Genomic DNA, 21,619 nt, shown 5'->3' with positions numbered 1-21,619 from the left:
GACTATCAGTCTGCCATTCTGTCTGAACGAAGTGCGGCATTATGGGCGATGGGCCTCTGAGCACGTCGCTCACTAACTGTCTGTCTGTGGCATCTGCCCGTACCTGTCCCAGTCAATGAGTCATTAGTGCAAAGCATGGAGGGAAACGTTACAAACCATTACATCTGAGTTTATATAATGCTTGCGACCCGTACGCTGAACTCCGAGCTGAGCTGTATCTGTGTATGTCTTGGGTTGGGTTTTTTCTTAGTTGTGTAAATATGCTGGTATGGCCCTGATACTGATTTTATCATTATGTAATTGACGGAGGCTTTGGAAGGGAAGATAGGTCCTGAATGTTTGAGAGTGTATGTGCATACGTGTCTGCATGAGAGTTTCAAGTCTGTCCCACTAAAGGCCAGCCTCTTGTCTCCGTTCTGTCTCTCTCCTTTTTTTTTTAACATGCTGCACTTGAATTTCTTCAGCTTGTGTGCAAGGCTCGCAAAGAGGTGAGGAACACCCCAGTGCTGACAGATTGATCTATCTGTTAGAAAGTTCCTGTTCTCCTACCACCTAACATTCCCAGGGATCATGGAGATGCTCTCTGGCTCCCACGGTAGCTCCCTAACCTGAGATAATAGGTGTCATGGTTCTTGTCCTGAGGGTCGATGTACACCTTTTTATCTGCGCTCATGTTTGTGTAGGCCACAACGTACTGACAGCTCCACACTGTCTGACTGAGCTGTTTGTTCTTCCTGTTTTACACGTAGTGCCCTAGCTGCTGCTTAATGGTGTTTACAGACTGCAATGGCAATGGATGAAGAGGCCAATTCTTTATTACCTAACATTGATTATTCTTTTGTTTCTCTCAAGCTAAGTGAAGTGATGAAGTCATGTGATTTTTATGACACGTATCATAAAATAAATGTGGTCTTTGGTGTTTCTTAGGTCTAGACCTTGGAAAAACACATGCATGGCAGGTTTCAGTGTTTTGCTTTGCCCTGTATCACTTGATTTGACTCATGAGTTAATTATCAAACTGAGTGAGGTGCTAAATTTTGCTGTGCAAAGGTGGGAAGTTAGAAGTCCAACTAACCCATCTGTTTCCCTTAGAGAAAAATCCCATGCATTTTTCATGTGATGTTGTAAATAATGTGTGATTACAGGCAAGTGCATTTCAACTTGTTACACACTGAAATTGCGCATTGTACATGTACACGTGTTAAATACAACCTACATGTGGAAAAATAATTGAATCATGTAAGAATCATGTTGTTTAAGCGAATGAATCATGTGTAAGTGAGTGGTGTGTTAAAATGTGATAATAAAAAATGTGATAGCCTTATAATAATGTGTAAACATGATAACATGCCCTGAAATTGCATGTGTGCTCAAGTGAACACATCGTGTGAAATTATGTGACTAAAATGTGATAAATATAACCACATGGTAGAAGATTATCATGTGGAATTTTAATATAGCCACTATAAAATAAATCAATCAATAAATAAAAATCATGAAAATGTAAAAAAAAAAAATGTATAAAAAATCAATTATGGCAAGTAAATACATTCTGTAAAGAAATTACACATGAAAATAAAGAAATCTGTGTAAAAATCACTTAAAAAATATCCTTATACAGAAATAAAAATATGTACATATAACAACCACATGTGGCAATAATAGGATGATGGCAACATATATTTCTAAGCTCAGAACTTTTTTTTTCAGTCCTATCTTTAAGCAGGGCCTGATTAAAATAATGACGGCTCAGTTTTTTCCCCCTCCTCCTTTCTTCTCCTATTTGTGTTCAAAGAGAGCTTTGTCCTCCAATGCAACCTGCTTGAAATGTTGTAAGTTGATGCCGTGCGACTGTTATCAGGAGCTCCCAGAATCACTCTGTTTCGCATCGCCTCTGCATCTTGAAATCTCAGCTGCTTGCTGCTTATTATCAGAGATATTATGATTGTTAAGTAATCTTCTTTTAATAAAATGGTCAGAGCCCCTTCTGTCTTTATCCTACCTATATATAGGATACCTATATATATATATATATATATATATATATATATATATATATATATATATATATATATATATATATGTTAAATAACTATATGATATAAATATAGCTTTCCTGACAGACAATTAGGCAATACAATGTAGGGCTTTGTGCCAAGCCTGAATTAATCTCACCCTTGTTTCCACCTTGACTCCGTAAATTCAATGTAGTCTCAACTAAAAATAGTGTATGGAATGATGTTCTTCAACCATCCGGTGGATCTAGCTTGCTCTATTTGCTTTCTCAAACTTATTTGCTTGTCAACCTGACTTCAAAAGGAACAGGAAAAAAAAAATTCATGTGCAGTTTATGTAGAAGTGCTGAACAGAACAGAAACAAAGATGTGGAAGCAAAAATAATAAGTGAAATAGATTGTCGCTTTTATGTGCAGTACAAATTGACAAAAAAGGAAGATGTGTTAGAGCTGTCTCATGAGGCATTTACACATCTACTAAACATTACATGCCTCCTAGTATACATTCCTACCTAGAAGTCATTCATCTGTTGCACTCTTCCAGTAGACTCAGCAGACCAAAGTGCTGTAGAGAAGTGAGCTCCAGCCAATCCACCTAATGACATGTTCTTGGAAGGAGGAGATACCCAGAGAACCCAGTCAAAAACTACTTGGACACTTGAACAAGAACATGAGAAATTCTGCACAAATCGTTAAGCAAGCTTAGGCCCGAATCAGAAAACATGGTTCTGTGAGGCAGCAATGTTCCCTGCTGTAGGGGAAAAGAATTAATGTTTTAAATTAGGGGTGTGCACAAATAGGGCACATCCACGGACTATAACTAGAGCAGGCTAATTATGCTAAACTACATATCCATGATTCATTTCATGACCCACTCCATTAAAGCCCATTACCATGATGCTGGGTCTGTGGTGAATAAGGAGCTGTCGGCTGGACGAGTCTCTGTGAAATCATTCCCTTAAAATATCCAACATTGAATTTTCAGTGTTCTGGGATAAATCTGAATTCACTTATGAGGAACTTGGTTTGGGTGTGGAACATGCATTTCCCAGAGACAAATCCTGACAACAACAGCTTCAGGATAGGTGTGATGCCTTGGACAACACTGACTGAAACAGGTTTAAAAAAAGAAACTTGCTGTCTTGTTGCATCAGTTTGGCTTACAAATACTTCTATATATTAGGCTGTGGGCTATAATAAAACATTTGGCTCACGCATTACTTGTATGAATCTTTTATTCTCTTTACATATACATGCATGCAAGGGCATGTTCCGATCATGGAGCAGTCCAAGCACATATTAAATAGTGACATTAAGTGCTTGAGGTAACTAAAATGACTCAGTTTGACTCCCTGCAAGATTTTCCATACACCAAGGCTCTGATCCCCTTGAGACTTGTTTTCTTGTTGGAAAGGTGTGTGTATGTGGCTGGACTACACAAGTTTTTTTTTTTTTTTTTGGACAAAGCTCAGGTGACCAATGCTCTGGCAGAACATACACTCCAAAGACCTGCGTTTTTTTCCTTCAGATGGGAACCCTAGGTGAAATTGTACTTCTGTAGCTCCACTGTGGAACAATAAAGTACAGTGCAGTTTCTCAGCAGTGTGTGTGAAAGAATAGAAACTTGGTCTTTATTAAGGTGTTTTTTTTGCACGTTAATGCCTATCGTCTTAATGCCAAAGACACCCTTGAACCTTTGTCATACTAAATGAGAGGGGAGGGTATTTGTTGTCCTCATCAGAATTTGTCACCTGTGAGGATTAGTGTTTAATACCTTTGGGAATCAGTCTTTGTAGATGTGCCCACAGAGGATTTTCTCTAATTATGCCTCTACATGGATCTTCTATGAATGTAAAGACTGATCATCTCAAATGTTCATGAAAAGAGTTCAACCACAGAAAAAAAGCTACCATGGCTAAAATGAAAGTATTTGTTGATTACTGGTGGTAGTGCATTTGAAAGGTTGAGCGGTTCATCTACTGCTACACTGCCACTGAAAACCTTTTTGAATAGAACCAAATCTACTTGGAAAAATATACTGTATGTTTACCCCAAAACAGCGGCTGCCATGAAAGAAAAAAAAAATATATATATATATATATATCTGATACGTTGTGATTAGAATTCATGCAACTTTTTATGTCCATCTCTTAGTTGTCAAGTCTCCCTCCCTTCATATAATGATGTTTTAGAGTCAGAAAAATTTTGACTATTTGCCAGTTTCCTTCCACTAGCTAGCTATCCTCATCACACAGCATCTAGCAATCGAAGAGGGTGCTTTTGAGATGCTAACTACACTCCTTAGTATTTAGGAGCTTACAGATGATTTGTTAATGATTTGTAGTGTTGTTGTCACTGACAGTGGAGGCACTAAGGCCACCCCAACCCTTCTACAGAGCATGGCCAATTTTACTTTCTTGGACTTTCCTTGACCACAACTGGCTGTGGCATCTCTGAGAAAAAGGAAAGCATTTTTTGGTTATCCTACCATAAAGTAGCTTGTATTTAGAAACAGAAAAAAATCAGCAGCATTGGAACTGCTCATTGTATTGTAATTGGCTCATGCTATGGCCTATGCCAAATATATTTTATATATACAGTAAGAATTTTAAAATATACAGTGACATTTATTTATTTATATATAAATATATATATTATTATTGTTATTATTTTTTAGAAAAAAAGTCCTAGTATATGTACTTGTTGAAGAGTCAGATTCTGAAATAGACATGAGATGTGAAATATTAAATCCCCACTTTGTCTGATGAAACTGAGAAGTGAAAGTGAGCTGCAGCGTACTCTAGAAAGCATCTAGTCATTGATTTGAAAACAAATAGATGAGGGATGTTTAAGAGGGTGGGAAAAGTGACGGTTGGCCTGGAAAAAGGTGCTGCCTGGAAAACAGTGATCAAGATGAGCAAATGCACTGGCATTGTTAGTGTGTTTATGCCTCTAGACCATGTATGTTGTGGGAGTGGAAAAGTGCAGTCATTTGGACCATACGTGTGAAGTCATGCTCGGCGAACAGGCTTTAGCAAGCTACACATCTGGATGCTGACACTGTAACAATTGTAATGATAAAGATAAGGCTTATGGTGTATTTAGACACGTTTCGTTTTTTTAATAAGAGATGAACAACATCCTGACTGATGATGATGTAGTGTATCAATAAGGGATAGACATAAAAAAAAAAAAATTATACGTGGGTACTTAGACGTGGTTTGGGAGGGATGTTCTAGAAGTGTTTGGATGTCTGTTGCCATATATTAAGGCTGGATGAGTCAGGGAGATCTAATTGCATCTCTGACTTATCCATTCCATCCCTAGGAAACATCTGGCTTTATACAGTAGCGCCAAACACATAAAAATGAGTAGACAGGGGTCCTATATTGTGTGTGTGTGTGTGTGTGTGTGTTCTAAAACATAAAATCCAGTGGTCAATTGCAACAGATCAGTGTAAAACTTACACTATCTACTTAGATGGATATCTAATGGGTTGTCACAGACCCTTAAGCTACATCATTACTAGTTAAGTGGCCTAAAATCTAAACCTTTTCACACAAAGTGACTTGTATTATCTTATACTACATTCATTTTATATTTCTGTGTCACATTTTCTTCAAGGTAGTTTTGTTTTAACTTTAGTTAGATGACCAAAATCAAGCAGTGTTATACCCAATAAAGTGCAGACTTCCACATTCTAAACATCAGTATAATATTATATTTTATTTAGATTCAGATTTATACAGTTATCTAAACAGCCATGTTTCAGTTATGATGTTTCACATCAAACATCAGAATGAAGATAAAGTTTGATCTCTAAGTGAACTTTAACCATGGCATGGCAGTTGTTGCAGGATGGGCTGGTTTGAGTATTTCAGAAACTGCTGATCTTCTGGGATTTTCACACCTAACAGTCTCCACAGAATGATGACACAGAATGGTACAAAAACCATCCAGTGTGTGGAGGATCTGCAGGCTGAACACATTGATGATGAGAGAGATCAGAGGAGAATGAGCAGACTAGTCTGAGCTGACAGGAAGTCTATACTAACTAAAATAAGCATTCTTTATAACTGTGGTGAGCATTAAAAACATCTTAGAAAGCACAACACAACAACGCTTGAGGTAGATGAGCTATAACAAGAGAAGACCACATCAGGTTCTGCTCTTATCATCCAAGAACATGAATCTGAGGCTATCATGGGCACACACTCACCTAAACTGGACAACTGAAGACTGAAAGAAAAGATCAGAGAGTCTGTTCTTGGCTTACAAGAGTGGATCCTCAATCCATCGACCTCACTGATCTGTGAGTTTTGATGTTTAGTGCATGCTTACATGTTTTACTGCTCACCAAGGATGTAAAGAGTAATTATATGAGTTACTATATTATTAATGGAGCTCAAACCTATGTGGATGCTCACTCAGAATCTTTTGTTTTTCTCACCATTCTGTGAAAACCCTAGACTGTTTTGTGTGAAATTCCTGATTTACTTAAACCGGCCCATCTGGCAGCAACATCCCTGCTACGGTTAGATATCCCACTTAATTTTCCATTCTGATGTTTGATGTGAACATTAATTTCTTGCACCTGACCTGCATCTGCATGATTTTATGCATAATGATGCTGCTACATGATTGGCTGATCAGGTATCTGCATGAACGTGCAGGTGTTCAGGTGTTCCTATTAGTGGACAGTCAATGTACATTGCCTATATCTTAATTTACTAGGACCTAGAAGTAAGTTTTAAGTTATATGTTAAGATTGTGTGGAAACAATGTCATTCAGTGCAAAGATTCACTTTTCTGGTATGAATGTAGTTGCCATTTATGTTCAAACTATTCTATGATAGAATATCAGCGCTCTCAATAACAGCATGATGTTGGTTCACCCGCCTGCAAATATGTATGATTTATTTCTATTTATCTCTCTAGGGTCAGATTCCCAGTTTACCGCCACAGGTTACTACCCCCCTTGATGCTGACGTCACACTGAACCACTGAATACACATCCTTTTGCGCTTAGGAAACATGCCGTCATGGAAATATGCCGTCACAGCATGTTTCACTCAGATGTCCAGTCTATGTTAAAAGACTCATTCTGAAATATTTAGTGTATTGATCATCAAGCCGATTTTTTTGATACATGTCCGTTCTTAGAAGGTAGCCGAGATAGAAATGTTCTGCTAGAAATGTCCAACTACATTCTTAAAGCACAGTGACATTTGAAAGCTCTTGGCCTCAAATAAAGGTCACCTTTGTCTTTTTCCCAAAAGTACATTCTGGGGAGTTTCATTCAGGACAATACAAAGCTGAAGGCCTTTTATTATTTCATCAAGTGACAAAGTTGTTCAAATGCGTGAATGTGGTCTGGTCATCTTCATAAGGATATGTTTGCTAGACATTACCATCTATGGAAAGATCATAGCATTTCGATTTATTTGCCCTCTCTCACTTCTTCCATTCTGTCTTCATTTCATTTTTTTCTGAACCTGATTTGACAGACAATATTTGGATTTTATTTAGCTGAAAGTCACAATGCAAGCTACTGTTGCTTACATTTTTTTTTAATTATAGATGAAGTTAATTAACACATATACATGTAAATGTATATACATTTAATTTTTCCAGTTGTGTTTATATGCTGCAACAGTGGAGCTTTTTGAGTGGATAATTGATTTAGAGAGGACTTTATCTGCCAATGGTATATATGCACAAATCTGTGTATTAAATGTAGTAGTAATAATAATAATAATAATAATAATAATAATAATAATAATAATTATTATTATTATTATTATTATTATTATTATTATTATTATTATTATTATTATTATTATTATTTATTTTATTTTTTTTAGTATATTTGATCATAAACAAACTATTAAGTTGTTAACTGGTAGTTAGATGCCTAACCACTGTTAGAACCTCAACTAATGTCAAGCTAACTTGTGACATATTTTTGTATTACACATTACAGGAATATTACATTAAAAACAACATAAGCACAAATATACTAAACAGCACAACTTGCCTATTCAGTGAATATACTGATCTGTCACTTCTTCCAAAAAAAGGGTTGTAGAATGGTTCAGCATTTCTCATTACACCTAGCAAAAGAATTTCAGAGTCAATGATTTTCTATCATTAAAGAGATGTTTGCACTCTATATATACGGTCAATTATGGGTCTGTCTGTATTTCAGTAAGCAGTGACATGCACATGCAGCTATTAGTATAGTATTGTTCAGCTTACAAGCTCGTGTGCATGATGTGTGTGGATACATTTGTGAATGCCAATTTTATTGTGTCTATGAGAAAATTATACATGAAATAGATAGATTTTTCAGAAAGAGTGTTCAGAATAATACAAATAATAACACTGTAACAAAATTACAAAATTGTAAAATCTAGTTATAAAAGATGTATGAGATTTTTAGAGGTAAGCTTTTCTACACAATGTTGAGAAATAAGGCTGCAAATATTTTTACTCAAGTGCTTTAATCCAAGTGAGCTTCAAGCATCATTTGGGAAAATTTTGGCTTCATTTTCTATCAAAATTATAAAAATGGTTTGAGATTTACCTCAAAACATACTGCATTTCCAGTGTAGTTGCTTCAGCAGTATCAAGTGACTTCTTGCTTTTTCTGTCATACATTTTACAATTCACAAATGCTTCAGGTAAGTTTTTGGGAGTCTGACCTTGTGTAGCTAAACCGCTTTCATCCTCCTCTTTTAGGAACTAATTTGTCCTCGGTGTCAGCAGTGAGCCCTCTCTCACTGAGCCAAACTCTTAGACATATTTGTTCATGTCATGCGTCATGAGCACAAGTGACTTGCGCTTAAGTGTTTAACCCGGGTTCTGTCGTAAACTTTATGCCAAAGGAGTGCAGCTGCTCCAACCATGGGGGAAAAGCAGAAGCAGTTAGAAACATCTATAAGAACAGATCATGTCAATTATTTTAGCATTTGTCAGGAAACATTAATTGGAAAACTGATACTTTATAAAGACTAACTGTCCTAAAATACTCTATCCAGCTTACTCTCACCAACTGCCAAAACACAGAGCCAGCCGTTTCAAATTTCTTATTAATCATCTAAATTCATTCATCTTCAATGTCCTGGTCAGGATTGCGGTGGATCTTGAGTCTATCCCAAGAATACTGTGCATGAAGTTGGAATATATTCTGGATAGGATGTGATGCCACACCATCATTGGGCACCAAGCAGACACACACACACACACAGTCACAACTTGGAGTAATTTAAAGTAGCCTTTGGGAAGTGGGAGGAAACTGAAGAACCCAGTTAAAAACCAATACAGACATGGGAGGAACATGCACAGAAACTCCAAACAGACTGTAACCCAAGCTCTGGCTTGAACCAGGGACTCTATTGCCTCACTGTGTCATGCTGATTAATACATTTTAAAATCGATCGCTTTACTCTTTTCTTGAAACAACTTGTCTACTGTGTTGCATTAGTACTGGTAATTCCCAAATTATTTCCATCCATTAGCACATACTAACGTCAGCAAGAAAGTTATTTATTCATTGATTCATAACCACTTTATCCTACTCTTTATCCTGGTCAGGCTCACGGTGGATGAAAGAGCCTAGTATGAAAACAGTGTGAGAGAATTCACTCGGAATGGGACATTGGTCCATCACCTAGGGGTGTGATCTTGAGAAGCCAAAAAATAGAAGATATTATATTTCCTTTCCTAGTTCTACTGATAGAAATTGAGTGTTGAAGTGTCTAAAAATTGGCTCCTCATCCCCATAGCTGTGTGTGGCCTGGACCAGACCATGCTGGAGGCTTATTTCAAGCTGGTCAGGTGGTATGTTCTAGGCTTGATACTGCGATGGGTAAACCCTGCCACACACACACACACACACACACACACACGTACACACACACACGAACCAAGCTTATTTCTTAATCCTGGGATTATCTGCCCTCCACTTCCACTTTTCCAGTCAATCCTGCACCTGCATTTTACACTATACTCTCTGACACACACACACACACATCAGCATGACCACAAAAGCTACTATTAAACAGCCTTAAAAAAAGAACAGACAGAATATCACAAAAACCCAAATGAACAAGCACGCATGGCAAGCTTTTCCCTTTGCAGTGCAGACACACATATGCACTGTGTATGTACAGTAGTACATAGTACTCACCACAAACACACACTCACACACTCACATATTTTCTGTTAGCAGAAACTCCATCTATCATTTGTATATGAGATATGCTAATATACACAACCAGTTTAAAGTGTGCAGGAGTTGCAGCACATCACTGTGTGTTTGCCCAAGGCATACACGTGTACATTACTGCTACAGCAGGGTGAAAGGGCCACACAGCAGGTGAGGTGACCTGTTTTTCGGGTTCAGTCTCATTCTTTGACATCAGGTCTGGCCAAAAAAATGCAGTCATGCCATAACTGACAGTGCAACTACTTACCATCGATACAGAAAAACCAGACACACACACACATACACACAAACACACACTTCACTATGCCAGCTCCTACAACAGACCTTTTGCTTAGCCACAGTAACACACTTATAAATTATTATATATAATACCTTCACCTTTGCTCAGTGAGACTAAAAGAATGTGGCAGTGGCATATGAAATTAGATGATAGAATAGAATAGAATAGAATAGAATAGAATAGAATAGAATAGAATAGAATAGAATAACTATTAATCCACAGAGAGAAATTAAGTTGTCATAGCAGCTTGGAACATTTAAATAGGGATATATACAGAAAACAAAATGGATAATGAGGTAATGAGATGGGGCACAGAGAAATAAACCAAAAAGTGCAGTAAAATAGTACAGTGATGGGATCATGTGGTACTTAATGCATCATACAGTAAAAGGCAAGCATCCAACACCACATTAAATGTGTAAAATTGAAATAAACAGTAAGTATTAATATTTAAACTTTCAATATTTGAAAATTCAGTAGTCAAAATTCATGTCATTTTTATAGCATTTTAAATTTTAAATTGTTCATATAAATTATTTCAAATGGAAGCACGTTTATTGATCATATTAACACAAAAGGTCAGATTTTCCTTCCATTTAAATATACATTTCATTGGAATTCATCTGAAATGGAACATCAGGTTTTATAAAAACCTGTGAATGAGTCCATGCTTTATTAAAATAAGATTCAACTTCATACTCAAGTTATTGCTGACAATATATAAGAATCCAAAGTTTTTCACTAACGCTCTAGTTGATTCTGATCTGCACTTTACATACACACTGAGCAAGCCAGATCTTACGAAAGTGTCTCTCATTACTCATCAACACGTCCAAATCTTATCGCCACAGCTTCCCCTATTAAAACAGGTTTTTAGAGTTCAAAGTGTCAGGTGGTCATTATACTTTATCAACATGTGGTTTCATCTTACTTTGGCATACAAACAACAGATGCCTTCCTTAGATTGTCACAAGCTGTAATCTTGGTAATCTTGAGGAAAGATTTTATGGCAAATCACAATTATGTGGTATAAATGTTTGCATTTAGAAGTGAAATGTATTTTTTTTTTATTGCTTTCTTTTCTACCATACAGTACCTGACAAGTTTACAGAGTGTACTACAGAGTAGCATATAGTCCTGAATCACTTGTACTTCTCCACTAGCGCTTGGCAGTCACACCTAATAAACGTTTTCAGCCATGATGTCATCTGCCTCCACTGACAAGCATCTTGTCTTCATGCAGGCTCCCGGCTCTGAAAGAACATAGAACAAAATAACGCAACTACTGGTCGCGTATCAAAAAAAAAAAAAAAGATTATGATCTCTACTTACAATCACAATGACTTCATGCTGTTCCAGCTTGTCTGTCAGGCTAAATGTGAAATTGTATTGTAACTAGCAGCACAAGAGCAAGAGAGAGAGGAAGAAAGAAAGGAAAGGGGAGGTGTCCAATGAGATAAATTTGATCGTATAATCAGATGTTTTTATGACGTACCGATAAGCCGCCATCTGGACTCTAAATCAGAAGATATGGTGATGTCTGTGGATGAATTTTTATAGTATGTGTGAGCCAGCGACGTTGTAACTTGGCAGCAACCTGAAGAGGCAAGTTTGGCAAGAGTTGTCAGACTATAGTTTACAGCCATTAGTGTCCCATTATGCCTGTCGCAGTCAGCAAAAGAAGCAGCCTGTGGCGGCAGACATAGATAGATATTTTGAACTTCTGACCTTTTGCCCCCAGTGCAGTTTATATCACCTCCAGGTGGCTCACAGAGCATAGATGCACTCCTGGAGAGTCTTTGGGAGCCCTGTGAGTGTGCTGTTGTCAAAAAGACAGGTAACACAGGACTGTATGAGTTATTGGTTTAAAGCCTGTGGGGTATTTTGGTGACCAAACATTGAATTCTGTCAAAACACTGAGGCTTAAAGCTTTACACACAACCTGCTTAATTGATGGACAATGAATTCATACAGTGAAAACTACTATGAGAATATAATATATCATTTTAAAACCATTAGAACCCAATTGACCAATGAATATATGTTTAAAAAAAAAAAAAAAAAAAAAGTTATGATATTCGGTTAAAGATAAGGTGCTTTGTTTTTTTCAATGTGTGATGGCAGTTCCAGTCTAAACTCTTATTTAAGCAACTTATTATTTTTATATTTATTTTTTATTATTATTATTATTATTATTATTATTATTATTATTATTGTTATTATTATTATTATTATTATTATTATTATTTATGCATTTCTTAAATCGTGTTCCAAATAAAGTGGATCCAATAACAGCATTTTATCATCCTGATGCTTTAATGGAATGGTGGACACAATGGATTAGTGGTTATTTTTAAGTGGCATTTGCCATGTAACTCTAGGGTTAGTGGAAGGAGTCCTGCGACTGTGTGTGAAGTCTAAATGTTGCCCCTGTGCTACAGGGGTTTCCTCCAGGTACTCTGGTTTCCTGCCCCAGTTCAAAGGTATGGACTGAATGGCATCTCTAAATTGTCTGTAGTGTGTGAATAAGTGTATTTGTGCCTTGTGATGGATTGGCACCCTGTCCAGGGTGTCCCCCTGACTTGTGCCCTGAGTCCCCAAGGAAAGGCTCCAAGTTCCCTGTAACCCCTGAGCAGGATAAGCAATACAGAAAATGGACAGATGGATGGGCCCCTTAATGTTAAAGAAGTCCTTGGACTTTTCAGGGATTTAAAATATTAACACATTATAACAAATAAAAATGATTTGGTATTGCAGTGTGAAAAGCTATGTACATAATTATACAGTTATTAAATAAATGTAGAATTTCCCTGTTAAACTAGGCCCATAACACTAAAAGAATACAATTGATCAAATGAGTGACAAAAAATATCATTAGTGAAGACTATGGCATTATACAATCTGTAGAGCAGGATCTATATGCCTCAGGTGGCCAGATTGGAAAGCTCTGATTTCTGAATGGCACTACACTGGATGGCTGAGGCATAGCTGGGGTTTAAATACAGTTCAAAACTTTTCACTTCTGAACATTGCATGTTTGACATCTCGAAGAAACCACTGGACCAATGGGACTAATGGTCCAAAAAACAGCTGAAACCTGACCAACAGTGTTCCCTAAAACTAAAGAAAAACAAGCAATAATGTGTTTTAGGAGACTTTTAACAGGCTTGTATTGCGCACAGAGGGCATGATAATGAATGGTGGTGTGGTAACAGTGTAATGAAAATGGTGTGTGCTGGGTAGAAAGGGTGTATATATTTTTCTTTGAGCCTCTGCCTCTCCCAAACTGTGCCCTCGTCTGTGTAGCAGCTCAGGGCAGTGGTCACCCTAATTTGATATATGGTGTTTAATTGGCTACGGAAAGTGCAAAGGAGTGTGCTCTGTTCGTGCTGTTTACTCTGGGCCAGCCTTGCCATGCGAACAAAGATGGCTGCCAAGTGCCTGGGCATGTCTGAACAGGGAGTTTTGCTCTGGGCTTTTGAGCTTTCTGCGAAGGCTTGTGAAAGAGCCTGGGTGCAACTAATCATAGGCATTATTCCCAGGTAATCACTCTGCCTCAAAGGCTTGTGGGTAAGAACAGTGATAGTGGCTTTGGAAACAATGATGTAATGGGGTAGAGGGAGAGGGAATCTAATGCTGTCGACTTGGGTTTGAGTAAGGGGTGATAAATAAGAGATGGAGAGTCATCTGAAATGGCAAAGTGACAGGAGTGAGATGAAACTGGCTCCTTTAAGGACTGTAATTGTGTGTCAGACAGCATGCTTCAGAAGATACCTTCTTTTGAGATTTCTTAAAGGCGCATATTTCTTTTTTTTCGTTCGTTTTCCTCATTCTGTTCCCCCTGTCAAGGGCCCCTTTTGCTACTTCTGAGCAGGCACGTAGTCACCCACCTGCCCGCGTGTGCAGCCACCCTCTTCATGTCTTTTTTTGCACAGCCTGCTGGCATTCATCCAAAAACCAGAAAACAGACTGGCCCAGGCCTACACACACACACACACACACACAACACGCACACACAAACAATCTTCTGGTAATGTTCATTAAGATGTATGGGTACTAAGTACATGGAGGGCATCCTTATGACCAAGTCCAGGTTAATTGGCCAGTGACAAAAGGTGCACACCACAGATCAAGTGCTATACAGCATTTTAATTCAATGTCTTATGGATATCCAGAGTAATCTTAACTGTAACAATATGAATGTTTTAAACTGAACCCACTGAAAATAACATTTAATTAAAAACGGAGTTGAATACTTGTAATGAAAAACATCATGTTTAAAGTATTTGTAAAAATGTTCAGTTCCATGAAGCTGCTGACTTGTTTACTCTCTTCACTCTTGCATGTATACATTCTTGCAATTCTTACATTCTTACATTATTTCATGAGTCAAAATGGTACAACAACGTTGATTTGCCATTGATCACACGTGGCACACAGGTTTTATTTTCTGACTACACACATAGAGAAAATATTTGATGGAAAGTCAGCTTTGCTGCTCTGCACCGACTAGGGTCATGAATCCATCTATATACAAAGTGGCTTTAATTATACAACAGATCACTCAAATTTGGCTGAAGGGAAAATGAAGATTAATAGTTTCGAAAAGCCTACTTGGTTTCTCTCCTCTAATCTTTTGTTTACTGACTAACTGGTTGGCAGAGAATATTGTGCAATTTTCTTTGCATGAAGCTTACAGCAGCTTTCATGAAATAATAACACATGCCTGCTGGCTTTTCTTTCATGGAGTTTGCACTGAATTAAAATGAGGTCTTTATTGAAGTGGCAAATGGTTAATGTCAGCTATCTTTTTTGGGGTAAAAATCAAAGCCGGCGCTTCTACAATGTTTAGGCCTGGTGTTTACTAGTCCCCAGCACCTGGTGCAAGTTAGCATGCTTGACTACTGTAGTCTGCTCCAACAGCTGAGCCGTTTTCAGCACACTGGGACTGGAAAACACACACTGCCTGAGAGAGATTCTGTAACAGGTCTTAGTTTAGCCACACACATTCATTTAGTGCCTCTAGTTAGGTGAGAAGAAAAGGGTCTATATTCTTTTGGATCTTTAGTCTACATGATTCTTTTCCTTTTTACCTCATGAATCCTTAACCATTTAATATCAAGTTTTGAGGCTTTAATAGGTGACAATCCTCAACAGATGTCCATGTTATCTGTTTAAATGAATGATATGTCTCTCTTTCTCCATCAGACAACCACAACCACTTGAATCCGACTCTGGGCCCACCTACTTGGTCAATCCCCCGTTTGGCTTTTTCTGCAACATTGTGAGCGGGAAACCACAAAAGCAGAGCAGTGCCACTGTCTGAGCTTCCCAGACAGCCTCATGCTCCACTTCAGCATAGCGAGGTCATGGCACCATGCCTAAGGCAACAGTGGCATGCTGTATGGGAACTGTCTCTTCCTCACTCTGACTGTGTAATGTCTGCACGTTTCTCTAACAGTCCTGAAGAAATACGTCACTCAAAAATTCTGCCTTTACCGAACATTATACTGAAATTGGCTAGCGAAAGAGTTCACCATCCTGCTACATTTTGGTTTAAATGTGGTATTCAGTGTTGCCTCTACTGCCTACTTCACCTTCTCTAGGCCAAGTTCATTTTAATTACTAAAAACTAGTAAAGGTGAGTAATTATAGTGCTAATGGAGGCATGTTAGTGAGTCATTGTTTGCTTTTTTGTGATTTTTTTTTTTAATGAGGCCCTGCCATATAGCACCTCATCATCACTCATCCTTACTGGCATGGGAAAAGACCTTGCACATGTGGTAGCTCTGTCATGACACAATATTCCTCAGCATTCACTTCTGGAGGCCTGGTCACATCCGTCACATCACTTTTGCCATACAGAGTATATGCATTTTTCTTTTTACACACACTGCATGCGTAATGAAAAATTAACTGCAGATTTGTCTTTTTCTGTTTCTTTGTATATTTGCATTAAAAAAAATCCATTACATTGCTGTACCTTTACAGCTAGAGACATTAAACATCAAATTCTAGCACAAGGATTTTACTTGAAAAATGTTTACATGAAACCGTGGAAACTGTGGAAAAAGTGATATTTTACTCAAATATTGAGAAAAATCTATTTAGTTGTTTTTAGAGGATAAATATTCAATTCTAATATATAGTGTAAACATTAATCACAGAAAAAAATTACTTACTCCTACACCAATCAGCCATAACATTGCAAAACCACCTGTCTTGTATTGTTTAAGTCCCCCATGTCCCATCAATACAGCTCTGAGCCACTGAGGCATTGATTCCACAAGACCTCTGATGGTATGCTGTGTTATCTGGCGCCAAGACGTTATAACAGCAGATCCTTTAAGCTCTGTAAGTTTCGAGGTGGAGCCTCTGTGGATCAGACTAGTTAGTCCAGCACCTCTCACAGATGCTTAATTCGATTAAGATGGCCAAGTTAACACCTTGTAATGATCCTCAAACCTCAAACAATTTTGCAGTGTAGCAGGCTGCTGAAAGATTATCCTGCTGAAAGATACAATGAAGGGGCGTACCACCAGAATGCCAGGACCAAAGTTTCCCAGCCGAACATTGCTCAGAGCATCACACTGCCTCCACCAGCGTGCCTTATACCCATAGTGCATCTTGGTGTCATCTCTCAATGTTATGAATGTTTGGTGTAGATTAAAAGCTATTTCCTATCAAACACATACATCTGGCACATGTTTCTCTTGCAACAAACCAACAAAACAAACCAGCTGTAAAAACATGATGCAGAAATCTTGCCACGTGAATGTCTGCAGCCTACACCCACTATCATGCAGCTATTCTACAGTGTATCCTAATGAAAAAAAGATTAGAATTCAACGCTTTGAATTCACCCTTTAATGTTAAAAATGTAGTTTTGAATGAAATATTATTCTTAAAGTATATGTTTAGTGATTGAAATTGAGGTATGTGTATCCATATTCAGTTTTTAAGATGGTTGTGGGTGGCTTAAACTGAAAAGGTATTTTTTGTTTGTTTCTTTGTTCTTTTTGTTAATATGAATAGGAACCACTCTGAAAACACTGAAATATACTAGGAACAAAACCCAGAGGTAAAAATGGCAGCACTTTCAGGGTAGTGTGTGAAATTTCCTGTCTCTTTTTCCCCACAAGCGCAGTATTGTTAGTTTGTACCTGCACTCTAATGAATTTAGTTGCATCTATTTACCAAAATGTAAACAAATTTCTATAATAATTTAAATCATTCGGCCGGTAAGGATTGCCACACATTCATATTACGTTGCCTCACCTTTTTTCTTTTTCTTTTCATTTTTTCTTATCCACAGGATCCCAGTCCTGATACACACCTCTAGTCTCAACAAGAAGCCATGTAAACCTTTCTGATGAGTTTTCATTAAAAAAATAAACAAAAAAAAAATCCATTTGTAGTATGTCATCATGTAGTGAAGCTTTTTGACTTGACAGAAACTAGACAGAAACAGATGTGGCAGCTTTGTTAAGATTTCTCATTTTGCAGATTTAATTCTTTATTTCTTTGGATAAGAAAAAAAAAACTTCCTGTTTTAAGGCCTATCATGTTTCTGACTTGAACAAATAGCTCCTTGTCTCTTGACTGTAGTTTACCTGGTCTAGAGTCATGAGGGCTTGTTCTTCCTTTCTGATTTGTCAGCTCAGTGATCACAGTTCAAAAGGCGGACAGTGTTGACATAGATGTCACAGATATCTGAGCGTCCTTACTGATGAAATCCAGAAGGTATTATGCAATACCACCACAGCACGAAGTTGTGCTTTTTTTAAAACTCCTCATCATCTTTTCTATGTCTCAGTCAGATAAGTACGTTCATGCCATCTTGAGTTTCATGCGCCTGTTGCCAAGGGCTGCGGGTTTGTGTGCAGTCAAATAGGGCAGTACTCCCTCATTCCTCCTCTTTCCTAAATATATGGGTTGTGGACTTGTGTTTTATCAGGCACTGCTGGTTTCAGATTAAGAATATGACTGTACTGCACAGAGAGGGAAAAAAATAAAAAAATCTATTTTAAGAGAGCTGCAGGTAGGCTTGTGAAGTACAGAATGTGCTGTTAGTACAGTAGGTGTGATTTTAATGATTTAATGACCTAATGACATTAAAAACCTAATTACCAATTTTCCATATAATGACTGATTTATTACACATGTAATTAGGAACAAAAAAATTGCTGCAGGTGACAGGACAGAATAATAACATTACTAGTGTTTCTGCATTTTAAGAAGTACAGTAGAAGTGACAAGAGAAAGAAAACCTGAGAAACCAAGAGCCATCACAAGTATGCTATTTCTTCGAAGTGCTACTGAATTATCAGTAGTTTCTTTTTGACTAGCCTATTTTTTATTAAACTTGCCAACCCATCTGTTATCAAAACAGAACACAGCATCCCACAGATTTGCACCATAACCTGATATTATCAAATTACAGTAGAATATATTTCTTTAAAAGTGCTGGTTTCAAGACCAGTAGCATATCTAAAACATAAAGGTGAAGAATTTTATTCAATAGCATACAGCTGGTGAATTTATTGTTTCTAGAAACAGTCAACATTTACAAAAACAGAAATGTAATTATACTACATTTGACTGAAATGATGGATGCAATGATAGCATTTATTTACAGATAGAGCACAAATGAATGTTTTTAATATTTATTGTACATGCACCTGTTTAGTATTAGGCAACCAGGGGCGTCATGGAACATGTTATTTAGCTCTGTTTATGTAAACATTCATCTTGACTAACAAGCAAAATGTAGATCCTGATGAGCAAACAGAATGAAAGCACCTGGTATTGATGCATCTCTGAGGGCTTCCGCACTTCAATCTGAAACAGAGCACGGTTTGAAAAATTGGTAATGTAAAAGCTGTAACAGACGAACTACTGTTTCTCAAATTGCTGAAGAAATTAATGCTGGTTCTGATAGAATGGTGTCAGAATACACAGTGCATCACAGTTTGACAGACCAGTCAGGATGCCCATGCTGACCCCGGTGCACTGATGAAAGCTGCAACAATGGGCAAGTGAGCATCAGAACTGGACCACAGAGCAATGGAAGAAGGTGGCCTTGTCTGATGAATCACTTTTTCTTTTACATCATGTGGATGGCTGAGTGCGTTTGCATCTTTTACCCAGGAAACACATGGCACCAGGATGCAGGCAAGCCGGCGGAGGCAGTGTCATGCTTTGGGAAAAGTTCTGCTTGGAAACCTTGAGTCCTGCTATCCATGTGGATGTTACTTTGACACGTACCACCTACATAAGCATTGTTCCAGACCATGTACACCCTTTCATGGAAACGGTATTCCCTGATGGCTGTGGCCTCTTTCAGCAGGATAATCTTCTCATCGGATAATGGTGGATTGATGATAGGGTATGATGGATGCATAATTAGCATGTTTGACTCATATCTCCAGGGTCCTCCGCTTCCGCCATGTGTTTGTGAAGTTTGCATGTTCTCCTCATGCCTCAGGGGCTTCTTCCCCCAGTCCAGAGACATGTATCATATGCTGATTACCCCATTTGAATTGTCTGTAGTGTGTGAATAGGTGTGTGCATGTGCCCTATGATAGTCTGGCATACTGTCCAAGGTGTACCCTGTCTTGTTGTCTTGTGCTTATATAGACAACATACACTATATTGCCAAAAGTATTCACTCACCTGCCTTGACTCGCATATGAACTTAAGTGACATCCCATTCCTAATCCATAGGGTTTAATATGACGTCGGTCCACCCTTTGCAGCTATAACAGCTTCACCTCTTCTGGGAAGGCTGTCCACAAGGTTTAGGAGTGTGTTTATGGGAATTTTTGACCATTCTTTCAGAAGTGCATTCGTGAGGTCACACCCTGATGTTGGACGAGAAGGCCTGGCTCTCAGTCTCCGCTCTAATTCATCCCAAAGGTGTTCTATCGGGTTGAGGTCAGGACTCTGTGCAGGCCAGTCAAGTTCATCCACACCAGACTCATCCATGTCATCCATGTCTTTATGGACCTTGCTTTGTGCACTGGTGCACAGTCATGTTGGAAGAGGAAGGGGCCAGCTCCAAACTGTTCCCACAAAGTTGGGAGCATGGAATTGTCCAAAATGTCTTGGTATGCTGAAGCATTCAGAGTTCCTTTCACTGGAACTAAGGGGCCAAGCCCAGCTCCTGAAAAACAACCCCACACCATAATCCCCCCTCCACCAAACTTTACACTTGGCACAATGCGGTCAGACAAGTACCGTTCTCCTGGCAACCGCCAAACCCAGACTCGTCCATCAGATTGCCAGATGGAGAAGCGCGATTCGTCACTCCAGAGAACGCGTCTCCACTGCTCTAGAGTCCAGTGGCGGCGTGCTTTACACCACTGCATCCGACGCTTTGCATTGCACTTGGTGATGTATGGCTTCGATGCAGCTGTTCGGCCATGGAAACCCATTCCATGAAGCTCTCTGCACACTGTTCTTGAGCTAATCTGAAGGCCACATGAAGTTTGGAGGTCTGTAGCGATTGACTCTGCAGAAAGTTGGCGACCTCTTCGCACTATGCGCCTCAGCATCCGCTGACCCCGCTCCGTCAGTTTACGTGGCCTACCACTTCGTGGCTGAGTTGCTGTCGTTCCCAAACACTTCCAGGTTCTTATAATACAGCTGACAGTTGACTGTGGAATATTTAGGAGCAAGGAAATTTCACGACTGGATTTGTTGCACAGGTGGCATCCTATCACAGTTCCACGCTGGAATTCTCTGAGCTCCTGAGAGCGACCCATTCTTTCACAAATGTTTGTAAAAACAGTCTGCATGCTTAGGTGCTTGATTTTATACACCTGTGGCCATGGAAGTGATTGGAACACCTGATTCTGATTATTTGGATGGGTGAGCGAATACTTTTGGCAATATAGTGTATATAAGATGAACGCAGCAAGGTTCAATAGAATCAAGTGGACAACAGTGCAGGTGCACCGGGAACAAAAATACTTGCAGTAAAATTGCCCAGTTTGAAAACCTTCTCTGTTTCCAACACTGCACTGAATATCAGTTTTTTTCATTTGCTCCTGTACATAGGATTTGCACAGTCAAATTAGTATCAGTATTTAA

At 38.4% G+C, this 21,619-nt stretch overlaps 1 long non-coding RNA gene across 1 annotated transcript; it reads right to left on the bottom strand.

The window, feature by feature from the left end:
* Window positions 1-8,485: 8,485 nt before the first annotated feature.
* On the bottom strand, window positions 8,486-12,346 carry LOC131371103 (uncharacterized). Its single transcript, XR_009207497.1, has 3 exons — window positions 12,254-12,346; window positions 11,858-12,122; window positions 8,486-11,778 (listed from the first exon to the last, which is right to left on the bottom strand). It is a non-coding gene; the product is annotated as an uncharacterized LOC131371103 (long non-coding RNA).
* Window positions 12,347-21,619: the final 9,273 nt, after the last annotated feature.

This window comes from Hemibagrus wyckioides, linkage group LG02 (genome assembly GCF_019097595.1).
Source record: "Hemibagrus wyckioides isolate EC202008001 linkage group LG02, SWU_Hwy_1.0, whole genome shotgun sequence".
Taxonomy (NCBI): Eukaryota; Metazoa; Chordata; class Actinopteri; order Siluriformes; family Bagridae; genus Hemibagrus; species Hemibagrus wyckioides.
This window is presented reverse-complemented; position numbering and strand designations above follow the sequence as displayed.